Below are 27454 nucleotides of genomic sequence, written 5' to 3'. Positions count from 1 at the left end.
ATTTTATACATAAATAAACAAAAATAAATAAACAAAATACATAATATTTTAATAATTAATATTTTAATAATAAAAGTGGGCCATCTTACCCAAATTGTGAAGAAAAGATGATCATATAGCATTTACAAAAAATAGTGAAAACGGAAATAAAAATTATGGGTTACATTATAATTTATATAGCTTTGTTATGTGTCTCTATCGTTGATTATGACAGCTCAACTGTAATTTATTCAATGTTATAGCATTATTTAGTGGACATATGAAAAACTGGAGATAATACAAAAAAACATGGTATAATATTTATAATATTGTTATTTCAAATAATATACGCACATAAATTATCGTAAATATCGATTATCTTTGATAATAATAAAAAAACGCACTATTTAGCGATTATTAGAAAAATCACAGCTTGTCGCCATCTTTTCGGAATGGACCATCATACCCTAGTATATGATAGATCAATTGTTGCTACTATTGCGACTTTTAAAAATTGATATCTCGAAAATTATGGATCGTAGCGCGTTGTGGTTTGCGGCATTCTTCTTCTAATAAAAAATCTTATGAAAATGACCTACGAAATTGAGGGGATCCGGAAAGAAACATTCTTGCCAAATTATTCCCTTTTGAAGAAGGGACGCACATATACTCTCTGCCTGGATCAATCGAACAAAGTTTCGCGTCGTTGTTCGCGCCGTTGTAATCCGATGGGCGCAATGGGAAGTGCAAATTTCGCAGTTCGCACGCGATGGAATTTTAACTGGGCCACTCCCGCGGACCCAGGCTATCACGAAACATAATCGCATTTGCTCGAGTGTCTGGACGGCGATCGACAAAAGTGCAATTCGCTACCGCATCGCACGGATCAATCTGGGTAAAAACCTGGGGAAAAGGTTACGAGGAATAGATTGTGAAATATAAACGGTACGAATCCATTTGTCCGTCAATGTACAATTCGGCGTGAACGCAGAGCCATCGAAAAACCGCGCTCGTTCGCATATGGCAATCATTAATGAACTCTTCTGCTCTGTTTTATTGAAAAAAATTAGTATTATTATTTTAAGAGCTTTCCACTTATTTTTATACCCTGTTCTAAAAAAATAGGCGCTAAAAAGATCTTCTTACTTTTAAAGAAAAAAGTCCACTGAAGATTAATATCGGATATTTTTAATTTATAAAAATGTAGACGAATTAGGATTTATTTTTATGGAAAAGTATATTATTTTACAGCACATAGATAAAGAAAGATTATAAAGAAATAGACTGAACAGAATTAAATTAGGTTTATTAAATTAGGTGAATACTTTTCTTTAGTCACTCAAATCTTCTTTCTCGAGCTACTTATTAATTTCATCCATTCTTCTAATCAACTAAAAACATTCAATGACAAACCCTGCGCTGCATTGTAAATTGTAACACATATAATCATATACATTGTTGCAACGATATTAATATATAACGCCAAATAAACAATCTGCATCAAAAAAATTATATGACCATTTGTTTTTAACAAAGAATATTTTTTTAATTTTAGAGGATATTCTAGAAATATTTAAGAATATGTTGAGATTTTTTTGATGCAATTAATGTGTTATCTCCTTTTTGGCAAGACTTAACATATTCCGAATAGGAAAAACATTTAATAGAAAAGGGGGAGAAAAGGAAATAAATAATAAAAAAATTAATATAATAACTCATTTATAAAATAAGAATTATTTATCAATTAATAAAATAAGAATTAATAGAATCTTAATGTCGATACAATTTTTTCGGTATTTATTTTTGCAAAGTCTCAACAAAGGACTGACGTATTTTCTGATTATAAATCGAACAACGTCAAACGATTTTCGAACAATTATTTTTTTTATGCAAAATAAACATTGGACTACCACGATGGATATGATTTACCTTATCTCTTGCTTTTCTTAAAAAAAAAAAAAAAAAGAAGTTGATGTTAACATATCTCCGGAAAACGCTTGTTCGATCGAAGTCGCGACATAACGAAGCAAAGATCTATTCTTGTTGAAAGTTTTTGCGGGTAAAAGCGCGACACTCGCTTATCATTTAAATTCCATAGTCGCGATGGTCTCGGGCTAATTACGACAAGTAATTAGCTAAAAAAACGCGCTACTGATTACCAGCGGTGAAACGCGCAGGTTGAAGACCATCCTGACTGAATATATATCCCTCTTTGACGCCGGCTTTTCTCCGCTCCTGCCGTACTTGCCGCATCATAGTTGACTTAATGGAGTGCTTCGTCGTTCTCATTAGCAGGGACGTAACGAGCAAGTGCTCGCATACATTTCCCGCATAAGAGCTCGATATATATACATATATATATGTATATACGCGCCTGTATTTTTACGCCGAACGATGTCCTCTTTGCGTCCTCTATTATTCCGCAATCTGCACGGAGCACTCATTTTCAACAAAAATTTTTTCGCAGAAAATAAAAATATATTAAAAAATCTGGTAAAAATATCTATTTTTAATTTAAAATGCTTCGAAATCCATACTTTTGTGCGATGGATTTATTATGCGCCTTCGAAATTTTCTGTTGTATGCTCGACTCTAAAAATTATTGCATATATTATTATTATAGTTAAAAGAGGGAGTTTAAAAAATTTTTTAAACATCAATATGTGCTTAAAATTTAGCGAGTTAATAATCTATACATTTTTAAAATTATTTGGAAAATTTTATGCTCTCCAAGTTCTCTTGTCTGTTCGAATCTAAATATAATTAATTTTGCATTGCATTATTTTCATAGTTAAAAAAAAGGTTAACAATTTTGAGAATTTTTTAAATATTAGCATGTGTTTAAAGTTTAATGAGTTATAATCTATATTTTTTTAAATCATTTGAATGCGCGAAAAATTTCATTAAATTAATAGTACTGGTAATGAAACAATTTTGCGAATGTTATTTTAAAATGATTAATAAGTAGATTGAATATTACATGTCGGTGAAAAAAAAAAATTGGATACACGCGTAAAGATCTATTTTTTATCTCTAATAAATAAAGACCATACTTTTTTCACTATATTTTCCCTAAATATTTTTTATTTTTTTCTAAATTCCGATTTTATCGTTTTCTCAGGCACAGTATTGTGACATCACAAAAATATTCATCTCCCGTGCTTTCTCTCTCTCTCTCTCTTTTAACACAATACCAAAGTTATATTACAACGTTACACATTCCAACATTTCGTCACAGAAAAATTCAGAAAATGAAAAGTATTCACCACGGCGACTTTCTCATTTTATATTGCGTATGTTTTTGCGTATTTTTTTTTTTCGTACATTTTCTTTCCGCATTTTTTCATCAAAGTAATTAACCCTGGAAGCATAAAACGGTATACAAATTTCAGTATAAAAGCAGCGCAGTATACGTCCGCCATATCATTTCACATACCTCTGCTCTCGATGCGAAAGTTAACGTTACTTACCGTGCGTACTTTTCAAAAGTGACGCGAATTTTTCGAGTCCACAATTCCGCGCACTCTCTCGTGCAACGTGATTTAATAAAAGATTCAGCAACGCACGTAACTGCAGGTGGCATGTTATCAACTTGCTATGGCTGTTAGTCGCACGAATATTTTATCGAACGTATGAGCGCACGATGTTATTTCATAAACCTGTTTTCAATTTCTGGAAAGTAATGCATTACCGATCTATGAACGATGCGAACGTATTTTCCTCTATCAGCTTTTGATGAATTCATTCAATATTTAAGAGGACTATATGGAAGCACTAAAAACAAGCGTATATCTCCAAAAAAGATTGCAAAAACAAAAATTAATTAGAAATTAGTTTTGGGAAAATTGGTCGACAAACAAGATTACGGTTTTTATTTGTTGCAAAACAAAATTAATGTTATTAATTTAATATCCCCTACATGATGGGTTATTAAATTAATAACATTAATTCTGTTTTGAATAAAAATCATAATTTTTTGCTGATTAATTTTTCTATAATTTAAAAAAAATATTTATTTAAGAGATTTAAAAAAATATTAATTCTCTTAATCTGAATTTCTTTTTCTTTCACATTTTAATGTATTAAATATATGTTGAAAAAAATAAACACATACATTTTTTAGAATATAGGTATATATAAATGTGTAACAGAAAAATCTAAAAAAAATGATCCTTTTTTTAACTTTGCTCATACAACGGACAGGATAGAAAGAAATTTTAATACATTCATAGTAAAAATTCACACCAGAGACTTTGTGTAACAGTCTGAATATTCACGACACGATGGAGATGTTGTTTTTATCAAATAAATTGCTTATATTATATAGTTTTATACATTTCCTGCCGAACATTAGTATTCGATTTATGTGTTTTCCTTCAGTCTCCTTCAATCTCCTTCTCTGCATCATATGTAGATATCGTTGCTCTATATCATACATTATTCTATGACGTATGTGAATTTACCTTGAATATAAATCAACTTCAGCACAATATACAGCAGAGTGTATAAATAACTTCGCGATTTCCATTTGTTGATAATTTTCGTGACTGTAATTTCGATTCATGTGATTCCTATCTCACAAAATAATATGAACTATATACATTTTATGTTTAATCTATTTAAACAATTACGATACTTTACAGCTCTCTAAAATATGACTATTCGACTATTTGACTGAGTGAGCAGATATTGCAATTATAATCGGAGAAAATGTAACCCGATAACGAAACCTTTTATTAAAACGAAATGGGGAGGTATCAAATTTACTCGCTAATCCGGCCGGTAAGTACACAACTTGTTCTCGCTATTTCCGGAAGGAAATGGTGGGAAATGGACTACGCATTGTGGCTGATCCGGTGGAGAAACACGTATTTCTCTAACATCCCGATTTTCATCCGAAACAAAACACATCTCTCTTAGTAATACCGTATAACATTAATCCTGATTATACCCTGAAATTACAAATAGAACGCAAGAATAGATGCAAGAATGAAGAAAAAGTTTACGATAGGATTACGCGGAATATTAACGGCAACACACATTGTTACGATATTTTATGTTTATATCGAAAAAAATTGTATTCTTATTTCAAGAATTTCCAACTTATTTTTAGAATACCCTGTTTTAAAATAAGCGCCAAAAAGATCCTTTTATTTTAAGAGAGAAATCCTCTATATAAAGATTAATATCCGACATTTCTCATTTATAAAAATGTGGACGAAAAAAGATTTATTTTTATATCAACAAAAAAGTATATTATTTAATAGCACACAGGCAAAAAAGATCATAAAGAAAGCACAGATGCATATATAGATTGAGTACGAGAGAGGTAAGACCTGGGTCTTGAATGATTAAATTAGGTTATGTTTTATGTGTTTTTTTTTAATTTATTAACTTCATCCATTCTTCTAATAAACTAAAATCATCCAGTGACAAACACTGCACTGCATTGTAAATTGCAACACTATTATAATCATATATACATTGCTGCAACAATATGACCATGTAACACCAAATGGAAAGTCCACTTAAAGAAAAATATATTACGACTGTTTGTTATTAACAAAATAATATTTTTTAGTTTTAAAAGATGCTCCACAAACACTTGAGAATATCTGTTAAGAGGAATTTTATACATCGAATACCTCGCTAATTCGAAATTGAAGGGAAGAGAAAAATTCTTCGAATTGTAGAGGTTTAGCTATTTCGTTTATATACTAACATCATCTAGCGCGATTTAAAAATTTTCAATTTCTGTTTAGGAATGAAAAGATAAGTTCATTTAATCCATGAAAATAATCGCAAATATAAAAATACATTAAATTTAAGGATATTTTTTACAGTGTATATAATGTCAGATAAGTTCAAACAAACGTTTAACATGCAAAACATGAACAGTTTGTTTCGAATTACAGAGGCTTTGTCTTTGAAAATTCGAATTACAAAGGCTTTGTATCTGAAGATTCAAATTACAGAGGCTTTGTTTTCGAAAATTCGAATTACAGAGGTCAAACGTCGCTTCAAAAATTTCGAGTTAATCTCGTTTTTTTTTTTCGATTTACAGAGGTTTTCGCAAGAGAAGCGAACATTGTTTCAATTCGTAGAGGTTTTCGAATTAGCGAGGTTCGACCTCTTATTTGAAAAATACATTTTTGGTCGGTGTAAGTATTGTTAGGATATATTTTACTTTATGGTCTTACATTGTTCTCAAGATGAATTTCCTTGCCCGCGCTATTTACGGTCAAAATGGAATTCATAAATCGCAATAGAGATAGCGATTGCTCTGTATCACGTGTCGGTTGCTTTGTACGTGCGTATAGCCGGCAGGTACGCGAAAATTGAATTCCACCACTGACTCTCCACTGGGTCCTAAACGCCATGGCTAAATCATAGCGGGTCATTGTCCAAGCAACCGCGAGGGTGTACCATTTAAAGGGATCGTCTTTGCATTTGCCATTATGGCAAGAGATACGACGCGAAAATTTCTAATTGCGCGACCATGTGCTCTCGAGAGGTTAAATATACCGCCCCTATCGTGATGTATGACCTCTCTCTCCTCTCGACGGCGCCATTTGCCAAGTTCATTTATTTCTAATCGCCAAACGGTCCTCGAATATACTCTTCAGTCAAAACGACAGTTAGAAATATCTATGGAAAGGAAAAGAAAAGAAGAAAGGAAGAAAGAGAGAAAGAACTGTCAATGCATAATTTCTTTCATCCTCTTATCAATGTATGGGTACCCCGGTACCAACTTCGTGTTTTTCACACATTCTATTGTCGACAATTTTTTTATACCAGCTGCTGAGCATCGAAAATTCTTTCCCCTTATTTTAGGAGATATTTTACATGAATACAAAGGCCCTTTGTATTTTGTTTCGGGCGGAGAAAAGTCCCGGCGCATTTTTAGCATTTAAAGCTGCTTCGAATATCCGCGGGTACCCGTTCATTGACGGAGGAATCAACAGGCACACAGAATTTTAATCGCGATTACGCAATTTCCTATATTTACTCGACCAGATCCGGCGGAAGCTCCTCTGCTTGTTATTTCTTCTCTGTCAGAACCGCCTCTTTCGAAAACGCGCGGATGGAAAATTCGGTCGACAATGCGGCGAGACTCGGTTTAATTAAGGATCAACTCAATGCAATTTTTATCGACCCGGAGATTGCGCCGCTTTGATTGCAAGTGCAATTGCCCTTTGACGTTTTCCTGTCGTAATGCAACGAGAGAAAATTCGTGTATCGGAACGCTCGGAAATGGATATATCGCGAGATAAAAATTTGATACGAAATATATATATATATATATATATATATATATACAGGGTGTCCCATTTTAATCTATCACCCCTCGTAACTTTGCAGGAAGCGATCGTAGAGAAAAATGTTTCAAAAATTTTTTGACTTTGAGGGGGACATAAGATAGTCATTGGTTTGACCTTGGATAGTCGTTTGAAGGTCACGTGAAAGTCACCTTCAATTTCTTAAATAAAACCCCCTATTTTTCATTACATATTCTTGTAGCTTACCTCGAGAGCTTTCCAAAACTATAATTGAGTTATTTTTTATTAAGTACTTTCCGAGTTATGAGACTTGAAGTTTACAGTATTTTGACATAAAATATAAAATATCTTGTGAAACATTCACTTTTCGGTAATCTTACTGTAATACTTTTATGTACAGAATATTAAGACCAATCAATTGGTGTAAAGAAAACACATGATCGCTTCCTGCAAAGTTACGAGGGGTGATAGATTAAAATGAAACACCCTGTATATATATATATATAGATAGATAGATAGATATAAAACGCGGGGGTGGTACGAATCTATAACGACGAGTGAGACAAGCTGCGAAAATCGTTTTGAATGTTAAACACAACTGGCAAATGGAAATATTCGTCTGCGCCGATTCGATAAAATGTTGTTTAATCTGAAATAGCATGTGTTCATTTACACCCGGGTGTGTCTCGCTGCTAAAAATATAACGGTATATCTCATGAACCGGTATATTTATATCGGTCTCACGGTAAAACGTTAAATGTTTTGGTAGACAATGCATTTCCGCGCGAATCAAACAAATGGTCCGGAGCATTTCGCTGCATATTTCTCACTGTCTCGTCGTCGTCCCCTTTCGAGCGAGTGCATCTTGCACATATACTTCAGCGAGCGATATTTTTATCGGAGAGAGCGCACGCCTGCCTTCTTCCCTTGAATTCTTCCAATATGCCCTTCAGGGGTCTCTCAAAAACTCCTTTTGCCGATATATAATATAGGAAAACAACATTTTGTATAATATATTTGCCCTATCCCAGGTAGCAAGGTATCGTCATTTTGACGTCATTTTTTAGTCATTGGTTACGTCAAATTCACCTTTGCAATGACGTAAGAGTGACGTTAAAATGACGGTCCTAAGTCACAGACCATTGACGTCATATTTATGACGACAAAATGACGACATTTTTCGAATATAAAATGACGTACATACAACATATATAATTGGTGGAATTTAGCCACTTTTAAAGAACATATATTAAAATAAAACTACAAATGTAATATAATTTTTATATACACACATATATTATATATATATATATTTTATTTATTTATATATATATATGTATATATGTAGTATACATATATAAAATATGTGTATATACAAATTATATTACATTTGTAGTTTTATTTTAATATATGTTCTATAATACATATATATATATATTTTTTTTTATTTTTATTATTTTATTTGATAAAGAGTTCAAAATTCAATGGATATATATATATATATATTGTACTTGTCAAAGTGTAGTCATTATTATGACATCTTAATGTTCACTTTTTGCTTGCTTTATATAATTCTCATGACTGAAACTTAAATACGAGATAAATAGCGCATTCGCATAGCGGTAAATGAAAGAAGTAATGATTACAAAATATATATTTTCAAGGGTTTTGAACAGAAAATATAAACTTTATAAGTATCATAAAATATTTATTATTTTCACTATCTAAGTACGTTAATATTAATATTGATGTATTAATTAACAATATTAATTAATTGATAAATAAGTAACCTTAAAAAGACGATTAAATGACGTTATTTCTATGACGACAATATGTAGTCAAAAATATCACGTATATAATATGTCATTATTTAGTCGACTGACGTTATATGACGAGGAATGACCTTAAAATGACGTCATAATGACGATACCTTGCTACCTGGGATATTGCGTTAAGTTAGGTTTATTATCAGATTAGGTTAGATTATATTTGTTGACTTGAAAACAATAGGTCGCCCCCGCGGAGAAATATTATAGAAAGCAGCATCTCGTGAGAGGATCAAAAACAGATGAGCGATTCATTACCGTAAAGTTGTATTGTGAGAACTTTGTGCGCTCACGCGCATGCGCATGCGCCCCTTTACCTTCGCTTTTAGTTTATTCAAAGACAATGATGCAGCTGCGTCAAAGTGCATTCGCGTGTATAGCCGTGCTTGTATCTTCGGTCGACTGTTCGAGAATCTAAAGCTACCGCAGCGTCGGCAAAGCACAGCCGTACTCAGAGAGAGAGAGAAGCACAGTATAAATATATATATATATATATATATATATATATATATTACTTTCGTAAGCATCTAAGAAATCGCTAACGAGGAAACTCCATAAGCGGCTCCTCGATTTGAATGGAGATCAATTTTGGAACATTGCGAAAAACCTTTCATGCAGACAGTTTTTTTTTTACACAAAAGCACTTCATTTCGCGCGTTTCGATATTTTGTTAAATGAATAATTTTCTAAATATGTGTCCAAATTTTAATCACTGATACACTTGCAACATTTTTATTCTGGGGTCGCTTAATTTTTAGCAGAAATATATGACGTAGATATAAATTTTCCATGTATTCAAATCTGCTGATTTGATTTGCAAAAAGCTTCAAATTGTTCAAATATTATTTACGCTTGATATAAAAAATACTCATGCAAAATTTATATAAATAATTATATAAATAAAAACTAAAGAAAGAAAAATTTCTTATACATTTGTTATATATTATAATAATATAAAATCTACTTTCCTGTATACTGATTTAATCAATTTAATCAGCAGCAAGAATAATATAAATTTTCTATATTATTAATTTGTTTATGTATTTTTGAAGCAGATGAATATATTACAATATATTTAAAAATTTTCATACTAACTTATGTTCAATTATTTTGCATTTATCTAACAATAAATAATATAAAATTTCTATTCTTTATTTTCTCAAAAAAAAAAGGAAGAAATATTTTATAGTTACTTTTACAACACAAGATAATGAAATATTTTGTGAGAATATTAATATCTATTTTTCTCTCCAGTCTCAAATTACCGCAGATTTAACTGAATTACTGACATTATTTAGCACACATGAAACATCTACTAATATCTCTCTAAGTAAATAATTAACAATATAAGTTACGGTACAATAATCAGAGCAAATATACAAAATTCCTACATAAATTTGCACATGTATTAAGCCATATTTGACATACGTGCTTCGTTTCTAAATAAAGCGCATCATGATTGTTAATTACTCGAGACAGTTAATTATTCGATAATGTTATTTCAAAAAGTAGAATAAAATTATTTTTAAAATATTACTTTTTTCTTCTTATTATTAATTTTTATTAATTATATAATCAATAAATAGTTATTAATAAATAAAATTGTTATTCTAATTTTATTTATTAATAATTATTGATTTTATAATTAATAAAAACTAATTATTCGAACAAATAATATACAATATAATGCCAGATCCAGTCATAATACAATCATAATGCCAGATCCAGTCATAATGCGCGAATATTTGGAGACAAATCATGCGTCCCGAATGTGCTCCGATATGCGTGCAAATTTATATGTGTTTAAGGCATTATTCATCCCGTGTGTATACCTGTCTATTCAACATGTGTGTCCATGCGTAATAAATACAATATTTTATCCATATATCCGTTTCCACGCACGCATATCTTGTGCGCGGACTCTTGTTTTTAATAGTTCGTGAATAATAAAATTCCCGTTGAATATTCGGGAATATTTCCTCTTATATCGCACAGCACTCTAAAGATTATGTAAATGTCCTATTTTTATTAAAAAATAATAAATATTTAATAAAATATGTAATTTATCGTTGCGGAAGCTATAACTTTCAGCTTTTTCTCTTACTGAATAAAATTTGAATAAAAACTACAGAAAAAAGAGAAACATGTTATGCATATAATATAATTACATTAGTTTCTTTATTTTATTCGTACCATACTTTATTCTCTTTGTTGAAATTTTTTATTCGCTATTTAGTAGATAAAATTTTTTTTTTTTTTTTTAATATTATTAACAAATTTCGCAAAAAAACTTTGCTTCTATTCTATGATAATACTTTATTGATCATAATTAACAATAATTTTCAGCTCCTTTCCTGAATAAAATTTGTATAAAAATTGCGGAAAGAAGAAAAATTTAATATTTATTATGTGCATAATACAATTACATATTTACACTAGCTTTACTTTATTCATAGCATACTCTCTTATTCATAGCTCTATTCTCTCTGTTTTTTATTTGCTGTTCAAAGTTTGCTTTTTTAAAAGTATTATTGACAAATTTCGCAAAAATATTTTGCTTCTATTCTGTCACTTTATTGATTGCGACTAACAATAAAACTTCCTGTCAGACCTGAAAGACACATGACGGATAATAGAATACTGTTTATATATCGCACAAATAGTATAGCTTGCGATAAATGTCTGCAATTATAAATGACAAATTGTTATAGATTGTTTAACGAAGAGTTTAACGATTATCAAAAAGAACCAAATTGTATCTTTAACGACATGTAAAATATTTTATAGATGCGTTGTTTCTCGCGTCATTTATTTAACTTAAAGCAATATATTGTAATTTTATATATATATATATATATATATATATATATATCTGCTGATTATACTTAATTTAAGAAAAAAATATGTGAAAATATAATATTTTTTCCAAGATTGATACGTTGAAATTATTCTATCGATGAAGTAATAAAGAAAAACACTGACAAGGAGATGAAAGATACTCTAAGCAAATTCCACGAATGTAAAGGATGCGAGATTGATCGCTCACGTGCAAAGTATTATTTATTTAAAGGGAAGAGTACTGAAGTGTACTGTACAATTTTATTCTACAGTAGAGAAACTTTTAAATATAATACTTTTACTTGTATTAAATGTCGCGAAATTGGAATTTAAATTAATAGAAGCGTGGAATAAATTAATGCGGTGTGAAAAAAATGATTAGATAAAACAATGAGAAAATTATTTTTCGACATCTTGCAATATGTACATTTTCCTTTTTCTCAGATCCTTTTCAAACACTTTCTTTTTAAAAATTTATAAGAATTTATCTTAATATATTCATTTTTTTCCATATACATATGAGTGTGTGAATAAAACGCATCTATGTGTATACATGTATATGAATAAAAAAGTAAATAAATTTATGTTATAAATTTTTTATTTAATTTAACTAATCACTTTTCCTTTAAAAATGTATAATAATTTATATTGTAATATATTTCATTTTTTTCTCATATATATACACATACATACACACATATGTATGGAAAAATTGAAACATATTACGATAAATTCTTAAAGGGAAAAGTTTTAATACATATAGGGTAGAAAGAGTATAAAGTATCTTGCGAAAATTTGCCAATGACGCTTAGACAATAACAAACTTGATCTATTTTGCACAACAAAAAATAAACTAAAAATAAGATAAAATAAAAACTATATAACAGAGAGTAAAGTATGCTAAAGTATGCAACTAAAATAAAGAGATTCATGTAAATACGTGTTATGTTTCTATTACGTGTATTTATGTAGATCATGCCGAAGCACAGCAAGACTGCAGCACACAACATACATAGAGTGGATTCCCACGTTCCGCGCGTTCCATATTTCTTGCGTACACAAAGTGTCCTTGCGGTCGCAAATCTTTTACCAATGACCTCTTGAATCCGTTATCAACGTGTGTCTATCTCAATCCGGAAACGCGAGCAAAATTACATGGTCTCGACTTAATTACACGTTCCTTAAGAAGTTATATATAAACCAGATTTCGTTCCATCATAATTTATGCATCAGATGTGAATTACTATCTTTAAGCATCAGCTGTCTACGTGCACTGTAAAAAAATTTAGTAAATTTACACAAATAATAGGTGTAAAAATTACATGATTAGTCTTGTAAATATAAGAAATCATGTAATTTTACAGAAATTATGTAATTCCACAAAATTATGTAGATTTGTCTTTTATTATGTAAATATATCTTCTTTTATATGGAAACTTACAAAATAATATGATATTTTAAAGATTTTATGTAATTATCTCTAAATTTTTGTAATATTACTCAATACAACAGTAATATTCTATATATCGTGTTTAATAATATGTTTAATAATAATATGTTTAATAATATGTTTAATAATAATATGTTTAATAATATGTTTAATAATACAATTATAAAAAATATTTTTACATTATCGTTTTATAATTTTACATACATATTGTAAATTTATTTTTGCAATCAGCTTAATTACAAATGAAGAAATTAATTTTACTTGTATATACTGCAAATTTACAAACGCGTGGAAATTTACAACTATTATAGTGGGTCTTAAAATTACCCACTATAATAGTTGTAATTTTACACAAAAATTTTTTACAGTGTGAATTGCTATTTTTAATCGTCGTTTATTCGTCGCCATTTGCGAGAAACTCATTAACGCACATTATATCGCGTTATTAATGTGATACATCTTCTTTCGATCAACACCTTCTGTCAATGAACCCTTCTGTCAAAGCAACTTTAAGTGTCAAAAATGTGTCGGAACTTTCTTCGCGCGAAACAAAATACAAGAGGGCCTTTGTATTCGTGTAAAATACCTCCTAAAATATATAAAATATATTCTCGGGAAAGAATGTTCGATGCTCAGCAGCTGTTATAAAGAAATTGTCAACAATACAATGTGCCAAAAACACGCAAGTGGTATCCGGATACTCATATATTGATGCAAAGGTAAAAAATTATACATTGACAGAAGGGTTAAAATACATCTACTTCGAAGAGTGTCTCACTCGTCAAAAATTTGTACATTGCGAATTTCCGAGAATTCTAAGTAATTCCATGTAATGCGCCGTATAATTCTAAGTAATGCGACGAAATGCCAGTAATTATGTTTAATTCTTTTTTTTTAAATAAAATACAATATTTAAATATTAGTACCTACTGTTTAATTTAGTAAGAAAAATGTAATTAGAATGATTATAAAAAGAAATGTTAAGAAAAATAAATTTGTGAGATATTATTGTAAATCATATAGTACCAATGTATTATACAAAAAATTTTAAATTAATATTGCAAATATTTAGTTAAAACACCTAAATTAAAATATTATATTATAATATATAACAAAAAGTTCTCAATTATAAGTTTAAAAAAATGTCTTGTTTTAAACTTCGTGATTAAAAAATTCAGAAATGTTTAAAAATCCACTTAAAAAACCATTTTTAATAAAAATTTCTTTTATATAAATTTGAACACACACAAAATACAAATAAAATTAGATTAGATCTGAACAAATTAAATATTAAATATTAATGATTTCACATTAATTATAATATTTAGTAAAATATATATTAAAAAAACATCATAATTTTTATTTTTTAAGATGTTTTAATCTTGTCTGGGTTATTATTGTGTCATGCTTGTAAATCAATGCGAAGTAATGCGTAATTCCAGAAAAAATGTACATGTATTGCGACAGGGAGACACCCGTCGGTCTACTCTTAATACGCAAACTAACTGCAATCCAACTAATCGTGAATTTACACGTAGGAGCTAAAACGTCGAGGAGAAATGTAGAACGTCTCAAGCGCGCATCTCGGTCCTCATTCACGGAACATGTCACGATTTCGCACGCGCCAGTTTGCGATGTCGTGTTCCTTCCTCGCAATCCTCTCTAACGACCGCATGTCACCCAAGTAAATAATTAAGCAGCGAAACAGTTTCGACCAAAGTATCAATCGATGGTTAATCCATGCTAATGACTCCACCGGTGTACAGAAAGCCGTTCAATTATCCGCGATATATCAATTAGGCGGAATTATAGTCGTTGGCTAAACATATATTCCTCCTTTCTCCTATCGTGATGTGTATATAACTGTTGTGTTAATCAATATGGAAATGCGAAACATAGAGGATATTTTCCTGTAGAAACGTCACATCAATATCAAGCGATATATCAATCGCAAATGAATATATATGCAGAGTGTTTCATTGTAATTGTAATTAATACAATCGAATATTGTTGAAATTATGGTTGCAACGAGAAAATATTTCGTACAAAAGTTAAAAGGTTTCGAGAGGGGGAAAAAAGTTTATAATCTTGAATTTTATTTTTAAGGACGTTTGAATGACAATCTAGGTTTTTTTAAAAATCATTCTAATTTTTTTATATATCGATTTTTATAATATTTGGTATACAAAGTTATAAAGATAGGAAGGTCAAAAAGTAAAGAGTTTACGAGATATTTTACATTTTAATGTGACATAATATTGTTATACATAAATTATAAAATATTTCGTAAAATATTCAATTTTTACGATCTTACCTCAACGTTTTTATACACAAAATAAAGAGAGGAATTAATTGTATATAAAATAAACAAAATGTAATGAAAATGCATAGTTTTTTTTAAGAAGAAAATTTTAAAAAGGAAAATGTAGCTGTTAGTTATTGTCAATTACATATATCTTCCCTTACAAACAACTATGTGTTTTCCTCGCACCACGTGCATTAACCAATTTTTGTGTACCCCGTGTCTGCCGGAGAAAAAAATAATTTGTCTCCCGTCCCGAAAAAATGAATCGCTCTCGCTCCCATTCGCGCGAATTCATTCCGATATCCTTTCGGAACGAAGGTAGCGTGAATGCGCCAAATGGCGAGCGAGAAAACGTTTTCCATTCAATTATCTCGAACAAGCCCGGGCCGCGCGCGCGAATTAATCGCGAAAGAGGAGACGCGAAACTTTGCTCGGACGGACTATTCAGAGAGAGCTGCGAGAGCTCGTTATAATTTCGTACGACAACTTTAATCAGCCGACCCAGATAACCGGCGGGCCTCTAACGAATCGATTAAAATTTTTTCCAACTTTATTACACCACCGCTTTATACCCTTTTTCTCGCGTCTCCATGTTCGGGATCCCTCATTTATCCCCCCGCGTCGAAAAATCGCCCCGCGATTTGTCTCCGCTCTGTTTTCGAAAACCAAGCGAGAGAGCGTTATTGATGATATCAGCCCGGCGAGTTATCGAACCGGCTAAGTCATAGACATTCCGAAACCGGGAATTGGAAAATTAGCACGTCGATGTTAGCATTTCGAATGGCGCCCGATTTTGAATTACGAGCGTCGGATCATCTCTCGGACTCAACCCCCGTCCAATTATGAATAATGAGAGACTGATCTATGCTTCGACGCTGATGTACGCATCAAGTATGACGGAATTTGGTTCAGGAATGAGACCAATGTGATTCAATATACTTCATTTGCTGGAATTTGAATAATATTCGTAAGAAAAATAATACTTCATATATTGTATTCTTGCAAAGTACTCTAATCTAGGATAGTTATAATCGAAGTTTTAGATCAAGTGCCTGCTAGGTTTTTATAAGTACAGAAATAGTACTTGTAAGTACTTTCTATTGTAAAGTCATCATAAATCATTTTAAAAGATTCAAACCAGGTTTGAATCTTTTAAAATTAGTAGTACTCAAACTCTAGTACTCAAACTAGTAGTACTCAAACTTATATAAAATAAAAAATCTATTTATAATACTTGCTACACATCTCAATCTGTTGTTTTTTGAAGTTACTTATAGAGAGTTCGAGCCTAATCTCGTTCAGATTTGAGTCTAGTTGAAAATATTGTTTCTTCTTTTTCGAAATAACCATAAAGAATTCGAAACCACGCAAACAAATTCAAGTCTATTTGTGAGATACTTAATCCCATCATTCATCTATACCCCCACTTTTTCCTAAGTATTTATAAAAGATTCAAACATACTTGATTCAGCTTTGAATGTATTTGAAAGCACTAGTCTTGTTTTTCAAGATACTTATAGAGAATTCAAACTTATCTCGTTTAGATCTGAGTCTATTTAAAGCACTGTTCTTTTCAAAGTAATCATAGAGAGTTCGAAATCATGCGAACAAATTTGAACCTACTTGTAAGATACTCAATCTCAATCGTTAATTGGTCTCATTTGGTTACGTTGACTATCATAATCGAAGCATGAGGATCCCTTTCCGATCAGTATTAATCAATTGGTGATTTTACAAATGTAAATTCGTCATAAATTCTAAATCTACCCAATTGTAAGATCGAAAAAATAATATTTCGCTGTAATTAATCTGTATCTCTTGTTATTTTTCGAGAAGCAGCCTGAAGCGAAATGATTAAACTCGTAGAAGGTTCGTGTAGCTATTGTACGGGAAAATCTCTGCATGTCGTTTTAAATTAATCAAATTATAAAAATTACTATTAATAAAAATAAATTAAATGATTGAATTAAAGTAAAAAACAATCGTTACGGCTCTGCTAAAATTTAATAACTAATTAGAGTCTCAAAATGAGTTGGCGATGACCACTCTCTTCACGATGAGTGATATCAGTAACCGAAAAAAACTTGGTCTCTAACAATATTAAACATTTAGTATGTTAATGCGATCGTTCTGCTACACTTTAGACAACTCCACACTTCCGTTACAATTTTCGACCCTGTACAATAATGAGATCTACAAATTTATTTTATGAAATGAATATATTTCTCATTATCGACTTCCTGGGCTTATCTACCCAGTGAAGAAATAACGTCGAGATTAGCTGAATATAATATGGAAGAGGTAGCAGTCTTTCACGTCTTGAACATCACAAACTAAATTTCGTCTAATAGACAGTCAATCTTTTAATTGTATGCGCTGAAGAAGGCTCAAAGAGAAAGAGCCGAAACGTACGCTATCATCGCTATGTATCATTATCTATGTAAACTATCTTTATATTAAAGTTTACTCATTTAAATAAATGTGCACCTTATTAACTGCGCCCGGGCTCTCATCGCCAACTCATTTTGAGACTCTAATTAGTTATTAATAAAAACTTTTGACGGATAAACTAAACAAGGACGAAGTCCGAGCGTAACGAATATATATATATATATATATATATATATATATAATAAACTTCTCGAATATATGTAAAACTGGGCTAGCAAAATATATTTTACCAGGCCGAACACGCAGTTGAAATAATGCATGATAAACATGGAATTTCGAATGATATGAAAGTGCAAAAGAGAGCATTTCTGGCTGAATTCTCGCCTCGCGATTTACATGAAATTCAAGTTATTATATTTAACGCATGCTAATCCGATGTATGTACATTGCGATGTTATTGCAATATAACGTAACGTCATACCTTTCGCGTTGAATAAGGTACGATAGAAATTCGCGGGAAGAGAAAAAAAGAAGAAATAACATTCTACAGGCACCAACTAATCGGCTTTCACGATACCGACGTCACCGACTTAACAACCTGAGAGCAAAGCCGGCTTAATTATCCAACGCGATTCCCGAAGGACGCGAAACTCCCGTGTACATACATAGGGTAAAGTCATTCGGGGAAGAGATTGTTAAACACAATGTTTGGCACTGAAAATGTAAATGCACTTCTCCCTCCGCGCGATTTCACCACCGCTTTCGAATTACAGCGGAATGTAATTCCGAAGACGGTCAGTTCCAGACAGTTTACGATGAAAGCAACTTTGGCTCGCCCTGTTAGATAGACCTCGAAGATGCATTTAAACTTGTGTTCGCGTGCATGCACATCGACTGCCTGCGATCGCTATTTCAATTTAAAGGATATATATCGCGAAAGAAAAAATATCCTCGGCAAAATTACTGTCAAATCTTAACTATTTAATTAAAATTTTCTAGGACGCTCTAATCATCTTTAAATGCTAAATTTTAATATTTGATGCGCGTTGAAAATTTCTAGAAAGTAAGCAGCAAACTGAAAAATTTATTCGTATCATTTTTCCACACCTCTAATATATATATGTAATATATAAATTAAAAAAATGTATTATATAATTTTTTTGTACCTTTTATACATATAAAAGTACAAAAATATTATACGAATAAATTTTTTAAATTTATATATTACATATATAAATTACATTATTACACACACACACACATATAATAAATACATGTGTAGAATGAGAGTCTATAACATAAATCCTAATGCGTCAGCTGTTTACCATTAATATACGCTTATCGCATTTGACATCGCATTCGTCGATGATAAACGGATAGACGACATTGTTGCATATAATATGCCAGCAAGCATAGAACCAGTAAGGGATGGTTTTAGCTGCAGTAACAATCCCTCGCATGCAGGCGTAACAAGAACGCTCCCGAATCATTTGTGTAGCTTTACGTTGCATTGTTGACAAGCAAATAAAGAGCGAAACACAAATATAATGCGTCACAGTGGCATATAAAGAAATTTATCGCACAAATATAATTTACTATAAAATTTATTATATTAGATAGCTTGTTATTCATATTGTTTATACAATTTTATCACTGTTTTTGCACTTTTTTGTAAAATTCTATTATCATATTATATTGCTTTATATTTTTGTATTATACATTCTAACAAAATTGACAGATTTCTTATACTCAAAACAGTTTGATTTTTAAAATTTTACATTTATTAACTTTCTAATTGTCATCACGTATGTATTATTATATATTTATAACGTTTAAAAAATTTTTATAGTTTCGGAAAATTTTTGGCAATGTCTCTATTGGTTCCCGAGTATCCATATATTGATGAAAAGGTAAAAAATTGACAGAAGAGTTCAACTTTTACGGTCAAACTCACGTAAAAAAATCGCGTTCGTTGCTCAGCGTAATTCAGATTCGTTTACTGCAATTTCGTAACTATGCGCGTTTTATTTCCGGGATGTCCAGGACGAACGTGTATGACCGGAAGCCAAATTTTTTTTCCACCACCAGTAATTTCAATCCAATTCGAGTCTCATACGGAATCGTATTCGGCGACACGCGGACATTGGACATTGTGTACCAAAATGCAATCATATCTTTACGTAAAATCATGGGGAAGTAAAAAGTAAAAATTAGATTTGAGGACAATCGTATTAATCTTTTATAAAAAATTATTTTTCATTCAGGATGCTTCGATGCAATAACTTAAATTATTCAGAGTAAGACGCGCGTACGATATAAAAAAGCAAATTTTTATTGCAGTATTACAAAGACACTAATAAGAAAATTCTGATTTTTATGCAACTTTACACACATGTAGAGAGAATAAATAGATAAATTTAGAAATTTTTGTATTGTGGTTGAAAAACGAATTTAAAGAGTAAAAGGGTACCTTTATCTAACTACATTAATAAAATTTAAATCTAATTTGAATATAAAATTTTGAAAAAAAATATTTTAAAGGTAAAAAAAAATTTCAATAATTATTTTTTCAAAATATTGATATGGCTAAATAGAAGTGTCCTTATCATGAAACTTTTATATAAAACATTTTTTGATATCTCGAATATACTTTTTGAAATATATCGAGAAAAGCAAAAAGCCACTTTATATATGAGGGGTGGTTTCATCCCTTAGAATCATATTTGAGCCACAATTAAAAATTTCTAAATTCAACTATTTATCTCCCCTACATGTGTGTAAAATTTCAGTAAAATGAAAATTTTCGAGTTTGCGAAATGTTTCCTTGTAAATAATATTTCTTCATACAATCGAGATGGGGATGTGATGCTTCGATTATATTCAAAACACATCGCCGTGCAATTGGGAGAAGCAATTCTTGGTCGGCAATAAATGCGATTCCGAGTTTGCAGAGATTGAAGAAAGAGGTCAATTATAGAGAAGTTAATGCTTCGAAAAAGTTCCGATGGGAGAATCTTGTTTGACATACCTGATTTATTGCCGCACCAACCAGGAATCCTAAAAACGACTTTGCGCCCTGAAATATCACCCTGTCAGCGGTAAATCTTACTTTGTCGAATGGGCGAAATTACACATTTTTTTAGATTAATGTATATAAGTCACGCGGTGCGGCCATTATTATTACATCTCGAGAGAAAGAGTCGGCAACTGTTATTAAATTTTTTATTGCGCAAATGAAAACAGAAAAGAAGAAGAAAAAAAAAGAAACATATATATTTCATTCGTCCGATGAATCTCTACGTAGGATGAAAATTACAACTCTCTTACGGAATTGTTTCAGAGTACAAACGTATCGAAAAAAGAACTAGCTTCTCTCGCGACCGTAAATTTTTTCTTTAAAATAGAAAGAGAGGGAAAATAAATGACGTCCCTTTGCGGTCAAATCCTTCCCTACGGATCGGAAATGTCGGTTCAATTGTGTGCGAGATCAGGGTCTCGGAAGGAAGGATTGTTACGGTGACATATCGGCTTACTGCAGTACACCTGCAGTGAACCCACGTACATCAGATTCGGGATAGAGGGGGAAGGGAGGACAAGAGGAACCAATTTTGGAAGTCTCCTCGCATTACGTTGCACGTGTATTGAAAGGCGCATGCGTGCGCGGGGGTCAATGATCGTTCTCTGACGATTTGGCACTTCAACGTGAAACTGGATTACGCTAGAAATTCTTTGTCCCTCAATCGAGGGAGTTGTTGTTTCGAATTATTAAACGCGATCGAACAAAAACTTCCCTCGTATCTTCATATCTCTCTCGCGATACACTATACTCTACTAACGAAACTATATACTAGGACTTATTTTTTTAGTGTTGTTATTTATTTTTTATTATTTCTATTATTTATTTTATTTTATTTTTATTCGTACGTGTAAAGGAGCTACGCGAAATTATTTAGTTGATAAAAAAACAAAAATTCGATCATAAGAAGTAAACAGACGTTGTTATAATATATATTGCTTGTAACATTTATATGTATATGTAGATATATTTTACAATCGCATTAAATCGATTATTTGAAACAATCAATTTTGTTTTTCTCTCTCTTCTTGTTTCATTAACTTAAATTATAAATGAATTATATCGGCGAACGCGTTTCGCGGCGAAGATAATTATTTTATCCAATTTAAATACAAAACGATACACACATTGTGCCTAATATATAATTACTAGGAAAATTAATTACTATTAATTGTCAACTCATTTTCGGAGGATAAGAATAATATGATTTGTATAGACACACACATGTGATCGGAATTATTTTTTAAGTTAGAAAAAATGTCATAACTATATTTATATATATAAATGCACATGTAGAAAATATTTAAAAAATCATCACTTATAAAATATTAATTTCTTTTCGAAACTATTACTTATTAAAATTCTTCTCTATATTCAACCGAATTTTCTCTTGTACTATAAAAGATTCAAATATTGTACTAAAATTAATATTGGCACAGCATATCGTTTGTAACTCGGCAGAGATTAATATTCGCTTGCTTAGAACATCTATAAAATTATCCTCATTCAGATTCCGGCACTTCAACATCCAATATCATTCACGTACACTTTACGTTTGCGATGTAAGATAAACGATATTAATCACCGCGCATTTATTCTGTTCTCCGCGCTGTTGATTAACGTAAGTTTCGTTCCGCGCGGTCCCTAATTTTATATGCAAGAAATTTCTACATCATTTTTGTCTGAAAAAAAAGGCAGAATGCCCTTTCTCACTGAAGGGGTTAGATTTCGTTTCGATCGTTACTTGTAATCTGCGCAATCGTGCAGTCTCAAACAAATCGAGGCAATATCTCGCGCGATTAGCCGACGGTTTTCACTAATTCAATTACGTTCTTATGAGACCCCGGCCCGGGGCCATTTGTTATTGCGAGAGAGCAGAAAAGGCGGATCTCTCGAGGTAGATTTCCTGAGTGCACAGTCCGTTTGGCGCCGCTCTGTCTGGCAAAGTTTCAACCCCCCTTAAACGCGGACGGGGGGCAGAGAAAAAACTTTCCCGCCATATTGCATTAAAGAAGTGGTCCCCGTGATGAATTCATTTTGCTCGGGAAACTTACGATTATGAATATCAAAACGATAGAAGGGCGAAGAATTTTTACACGGTTTTGGGTGACGTCTGACGGGAAAAATTTATTTCCTGGACCCCTCAATTTGATTTCAGGTGTGTTTGACAGATCCTTTTTACCGAGAGAAAGATCGTCAATGCGCTACGATCAATAATTTTCGAGATATCAATGTTTCAAAATTTTAATTTTTTTTTTTTTTTTTTTTTTTTTTCAATATATTGAGATTTTAAAATTTTTGGCAGGTCATTTTTATAGAGATTTTTCATCAAATTGTTTAACATAACAAATCTAATTTTAATTTAATAAGAAATGAGTTAGGATAGAATTTTTTGGGTAGATTAGAATTTTTTTTAGTTTGGGTTACGTTAGAATTTTTTTCAAGGTGTTATCACGATTTCTAAAAAACTCGAAAACTATGAATTGTAGCGCATTGTGATTCGCTCTATTTCTCTTCTGATAAAAAAATCTATGGAAATGACCTATCAAATTGAAGGGTAATACTTTCCTTTCTCGTTTGGTGCTTTAGAGAGAAATCGGATAAAATTATTTTGCCCGTGATTACAATTTAATCGGCAAATTAGTAAAATTAATCAGCGATAACGCGTGAAATAATGGATTAATAAAATTAATTGATCAGAAATATATAAACGCGTATGTGTGTGTAAAATTTTGTTTTTAACATTACGTCATTTCAAATGTATTAGATCGCGCTTGTAACGCGTAATGAATATAATAATGAATATTATATCATATGCTTACACGCAAAACACATCAATATCAAACATGAATTACATTGCCTTAGGCATTAACCTGACTGTTTGTGCAAGCCAATAATGCATCGCATAAATTTGGACGGTGATGCCAGCTAGCTCTCGAGTTGCATGATTCAGAGCGTATCGCCTGTTTAAACCAGCCCCCGATTTAGGCAACGATTTGTGATGCGATTAAGAAACACACAAATCCACGTGTAGCATATTGTATACATATATATTCCGCTAACTTTAACCGATCGATTTTACATCGATTACAAAGCTAAACAATCGATGCCCAACAATCACAGTGTCGTTCTCTCCGTCGCGTGTATACATACTCTATGCGCTTTTATCGTTATTGTTTATTTATTTAAGCAGATCGCGCGAAACGAACCGCGCAATAACTTCTAGGATGTTTTCATATTTATGCGCGTAAATCCTCGCCTCTACGGGTCGTAACATTTTTGATGCCGCCAGGTTTGCGCCAGACACGCTTTATGTACGAGATCTACGTGACTGCTGCGGCTGCAAGAATTCTCTTCAAAATACAGAATTTTCTGTATGTACAAGCGTTGGATGTCCTTTCGCCTATAGATAGTATATAAGGCCGAACTAAGGAAGGTCAGACATCTTAATGTCGAAGACACACACACATAGTAATGTGTTTATTTTTTATATATTTACATATTTATATATTATATTATATATTATATATTATATATTATATTATATTATATTATATTATATTATATTATATATTATATTATATATTATATTATATTATATATTATATTATATTATATATTATAATTTTATTAATTTTTATGTTTATGTAATTATAATATTTGTATATATTTTACATATTTTTATATATTTTATATATTAAATATATTTAATATATTTAAATATTTCTTCGAGAAATTTTTCTCTGTCTCTATACATATACATATGAGCAATTTTATATATAAAAATATATAATTTTCGAAGAAATATTTAATATATATATTTTATATATTAAATATCTCTTCGAGAATTGTTTCTCTCCATATATACATATGTATGAACAATTTTAACTTTTTATTGGTATCACCAAAAAAATGCACTCTTGAAATAAGAAGACTATATATGTACTACACAGTTGGAAAATTTGTGTTTTCTTGTTAAAAACGGCCCCCGTTAAAATTTTTGTGTTAAATATTTAACACATTCATGTGTTAATTTAACATATTGCTGTTATGTTAATTGGACTCAAATGTTAAATTATTAAAACAACTAAAAAAAGTGTAAAAATAACACAATGTATATCTATTTTTAATTTTACACAATAAATATGTTTCGTATTATTAGTGACAAGATTTATCTGTTAAAATTTACAGAAAAAAAATGTTAATTTCACTTTATAATATAAGTGATAAAATGTAAAATTAACAATTTTTTTAGTTAATTTTTACATTAAAACTATGTTAATTTTACACAAAATTTATTTGAAGTTTATTTGAAGTTTGCATTTATTTTATGTTAAAATATTAACACAATATTCGTGTAACCATTTAACATATCCGTATTATGTTAAATTAACACAAAAATTTCTGTGGACCGTTTGGGACAGGTGATATTTGTTAAATTTAACACAAATTTTTCAACTGTGTATAAAATATATACTATAAAATATATATTATAAAATTCCTCTTAATAGATCTTCCTAGTAAGTGTATCTAGGACATCCACTAAAATTAAAAATATATTATTTGTTAATAACAAATAATCGTATATTTTTTTCTATGCGAACTCTTTATTTGGTGTTATATGGTCATATTGTTGCAATAATGCATATGATTATACAGTGTTGCAATTTACAATGCAGCATTTGTTACTAAAAAATAATTAATTGGAAGAATAAATAATAAGTTAATAAGTGGCTCGAGAAAGAAGATTCGAGCGAACGTAAGAGAAGTGTTTATAAGTATGTAACAAAACCTAATTTATAATCGTTATTTAAGACACGCAAGAGTCTCTCGTGTCTTATATTCGGTGTATACGTACTATGTCTACGCTTTCTTCATGATTTTTCTTTGCCTGTGTGTTGTAAAATAATATACTTTTTAATGTAAAAATAAATCTCATTTTGTCTACATTTTTATAAACGAGGAATCTCCGATACTAATCTTTAGAGAATTTCCCTCTTAAGATAAGAAGATCCTTTTGGCACCTATTTTAGAAAACAGGGTATTCTAAAAATAAGTGAGAAATTCTAAAAATAAGAATACAATTTTTCAAATGAGGGTACAGTTTGCATTTTACGACAGTATTATAACGTGCACTTTATCGCATTAATCCATTCGCCACATTGGCCGCGCCTAGGTTTCGAGTCTTATTCATGTTTTAACACGCGACACTACAACAACCGATGGACCCCCAAAAAAAGCGAAAGAATCGAAATAAGAAGGGATCTGCCCGGGAGGAGGGATAAAAGCACGCCTTGTGTGTGCTGCGGGATCGTGTCGCGTTGCACCGTGATTTGTTGCAGCCTCTGGAGGACGATTGTACTCTATCTTGATGAATAATTCATCAGTCAGGCGCACACCGAGACCGGCGCAAGTTCCGCGATCGGACTACTCCGGGTAACGTGTCCCAAAATGTTTCAATAAATCCTCCAACCGTGTCGTTGCCGGCATTATCTGTGTTGCCACCAGATATTGTTCTCGCTCCGAACCGCCGCTGTCCTTAAATTTCAAACAGCATTTTATCTCCATTGATTGCGACTTTGATGATATATGTAACGTGCACCTTCAACTTGTCCCGCCAAATCCGATAAATTGTCCATATGGTTCCAATAGGGCGAATGAAGTATAAATAATAAAAGATTTTAACCGAATAAATTAAATATATTATTATGATATTATATTAACTATATTAATATTTTATTATATTAAATCCTCTTCTCAGCAAGAATGTTATTTTCAGGACCCTTCAATTTGATAAGTTATTTCCATAGAATTTTATAGCAAAAGAATGCTGCAAATTATAATATGCTACGATAGTTATCGAGATATCGATTTTTAAAAGTCACAATAATAGGGGCTCCTTCCTTTGCCACCTCCAAAAAATTCTAACTTAACCCAAACCCATTTCTAATTAAATTAAAATTTATTTATTATAGATAAGATTTATTATATTAAAAAATTTGATAAAAATGACCTCTTGCGAAAAATTTTAAAACCTCAATATATTTCTTTAAAAAAAGTTAAAATGTTAATATTTTCCCCCTCCCTCCCTCCCCCCCTCTCATATGTTATACAAAAAGTTGTGTCCATTAACATTTTTTCTTTAAAAACGTGCGACTTCTGCGTACACTTTAAACTTTTATACTCTAAATCAAACAGTCATATACACTGAAAGGGTGAAAGTCCGAGCGAGATCCCCGCGCGATGGTCTTCAGGAAACGGTGACATTTTGTAAATCAATCTCTCGTTTCTTTTGCGTCTGCCTTCTGC

The 27454-nt window shown here is 31.1% G+C and overlaps 1 protein-coding gene across 1 annotated transcript in view; it reads left to right on the top strand.

Annotated features, from left to right (window-relative positions):
• The window catches only part of Nrm (neuromusculin), a 246140-nt gene that overhangs the window by 47386 nt on the left and 171300 nt on the right, over positions 1-27454 (top strand). The gene's annotated exons all lie outside the window — the stretch shown is intronic.

Source organism: Prenolepis imparis, unplaced genomic scaffold, assembly GCF_030444845.1.
Source record: "Prenolepis imparis isolate NDT839.2.m4 unplaced genomic scaffold, iyPreImpa1.0 SCAF_13, whole genome shotgun sequence".
NCBI lineage: Eukaryota > Metazoa > Arthropoda > Insecta > Hymenoptera > Formicidae > Prenolepis > Prenolepis imparis.
This window is presented reverse-complemented; position numbering and strand designations above follow the sequence as displayed.